The sequence below is a fragment of the Gavialis gangeticus genome, unplaced genomic scaffold (assembly GCF_001723915.1).
Source record: "Gavialis gangeticus isolate Ggan-Ray unplaced genomic scaffold, GavGan_comp1, whole genome shotgun sequence".
Taxonomy (NCBI): Eukaryota; Metazoa; Chordata; order Crocodylia; family Gavialidae; genus Gavialis; species Gavialis gangeticus.
In genome coordinates this window covers 45,538,215-45,541,028 of record NW_017729034.1, presented here as the reverse complement: position 1 = coordinate 45,541,028, position 2,814 = coordinate 45,538,215, and the positions used below count along the sequence as shown (strand labels likewise).

At 38.9% G+C, this 2,814-nt stretch overlaps 1 protein-coding gene across 4 annotated transcripts in view; it reads right to left on the bottom strand.

Moving 5' to 3' along the window:
• The window catches only part of RGS7 (regulator of G-protein signaling 7), a 600,793-nt gene that overhangs the window by 42,184 nt on the left and 555,795 nt on the right, over positions 1–2,814 (bottom strand). The window lies entirely within an intron of this gene.

The window sequence follows — 2,814 nt, the reverse complement described above, 5'->3', positions numbered from 1 at the left end:
CATAGGTGACATGTAGTGAGGGCACAAAGGGGTATACGCCACCCCTGACAGGGCTGCTGCCACCATCGGTGCCTGTGGGAGCTCGCCAGCTCTGCCCCCACTGCTGACAGTGGCACCTGTGGGTGCCCTCCCAGACTCAGGAGGCACCGATTGGCCATGCCTCCTGAGGTTCTTTTCAACCCTAATTTTTTATAATTCTATGATTTTAATATAGGCAGCCACCTAGGCCAGCAAATTGAAGGAGGTAGCAAAAACAGTGTGTATACACTTCCCATATGCTCATTAGGGGCTACCTTACAAGTCTGGGCATATGCAAAAGCAAGCAGGACAGCTACAGTGCTGCAGAGCCACTGGAGTCTCTGGTACCCCCACTCCTCAGGTCCCTGGTATGTTAAAAGGGAGAGTGGCAAAAACAAACCTTTTACCATTCCCAGCAGAATCCTTTCAGGCTTTCCAGGCACATGTGTCTCTAGGCTGGGTCCCTTCAAGCATCCAGCTTCCCTGGCCACAGATATCCAGGCAATGTTCTCTTCAAAACCTTGCCTTAGACTCAGTAAAGGTTTGTCAGTATAAAGATATTTTTAATTAAAGATTTCTATGTGCTATGAGGGGACAAGTTCTTACAAAAGTTTGTCTTGCTGTAGAATTTCCAGCCATCCCTAAACATCATGGACAATTTAAAATACCTAGAATTTCTAAAGCCAGATTTTCAAACAGACAGATGCCTTAGCTGTCTGTGTAAGCTATACATAAGTGCACACAAATAGGAAATTGTAAAGATGGAGGTGGGCAACTGTGCCCACAAACAGGCATGTGGGTACACATATGTCACTATTTGCACGCACAAATCCAGATGCATGTGGGCAGCTATTTTTTGAGGTATTAACTGAAGTGCACCTGTGAATCACTATTTGGCCTTCTAGGTCAGTAAATGCAGTTGATAAATGTCCTTTTAGACGGATGAGCTTTTTCCTTAAAAGTATTGATATTCTCTGAGTAACTGCATCAGCAAAAATATAAGTATTGCATCAGACAGAATCACACCGCACATTTGTTGTGCTCAATTTATGCCTAATCAAGGCAGTACAGAAAGCTTTCTGCTTTTTGTGGGTTTTTAAAATTTCGGTACCATGACAGAGACACTTAGCAGACTACATAACTGGATCTATATCTCTTATGCAATAATCCAGGTTGAAATAAGAAAAATTATGATATTTTTATTTCCATGCCCATTCCTTGGGTAGTAGAACATTGCACCAGGACAGGGAAGGACCTCTTATCATAGAAGCCCAAATCCCTATCTAGCAAAGTAAAAGGCTACACACAAGATTTCATTATCCTCTTGAATTCTATTCCACCCATTTCCCCCCCACTTTCTCCCTTAAATGATATATTTATTCAAAATTTCTGTCACCTTGACTCTTTCCTCTTTATACTCACTCTTTGGTACACTTATACCTTTTTATTCAAAACTGATCTTTTTGCTCTTACTCTGTCATTACGTAATGCAAATTTCCCAAAGCATTCAGTGGCCATGTCTACATGAAACAGTTGTTACACAACTGTTACTCCAGTCATTTAGTACTTGCATGCCCAAGTACTAAATGACTGTGCAGTAATCGGCGTTACTGCACAGTAGCATACCCGCATGGCTTCCTGGCAATGCTACTGTGCAGTCGTAACTAGCTACTGTGCAGTAAGCATCTTGTCTAGACACAGCCAATAGTATTCACTTTGTCCTAGGGTGAAGCACTACAGATAAAGTTCTAAAGACTAAGACATAGCTGGGATGGAAAGAAAAGGGAATGAGCACACTGCAAAAAAGTCTAACTTGATTTCGGGTAACATTACTCAATTATTTACATTTAATTATGGTACTCATATCTTGTTGCTCATATTTTATCCCTAAATTGACAAGTGCACAGAAAAAAGCACATTTTAAAGATAAGTAGGAAAATAAGATCACCCTGATCACAGATATGTTACAGCTACATTTCTCTCTCAACAGCACTGGGTTTGCTAAAATAAGTTAATCAGCCTTCTGCCCATATTGGGCTACTGCTCTTTCTTTAAAATCTATAGTTACCTCAATTATTGTAGATTCCCAACCACTGTAGATTGGAAAAAGTCTAGCTCTCAAAGGTCAAGGTGTATTGTACTTGTTTCCATGTTTTCTTTATTAGTGCAAACCAGATTATAATAAGACAGAAATTTCTATAAACATCTCAGTGAAAATAAATATAATTGTTAAATATAAAGGTCTTTTTTAAATTATAGATCAACCTCTTGAGACAATACACACATCACAGTGCAACATGCTATGGCAACAAAACCATGCAAAATATAGGGGTTTTTGTTTCAAATTGTTTGCTTACATCATTGCTATTTAGTTATTTTTAGTGACTTTGTCCCATCAAAGCCAAATAAATTCCTGAATTTGCAAAATAATACACTAAATAGAGATTGCGGGAAGCCTTTGCCTATAACAAAACATCAGATGATTAGTGTTTTGTTTTAGCATGTGAGATACCCCCTCTGGACTTTTCTTGTTCTTTCTCTTCACATTTCTTTTGTTTATAAGATAAAAAAAATATTTGAAGGGCTAAAGCAAATATTCTTGAGACTCATTATACAGGAAGCAGTTTCTAAGAACTTCTCTTCCTCCTCTAGGATCTAAAAACAAAAACCATGATCTTTGCTGAAGCTCTTATACTTTTCATTTCAACACACACTGCTCCATTAACTGATTGTCACAGAAAAAAGCCACAAAACACACACATACACAGAGCAGCATGAACTGCACAATTCAAAAGA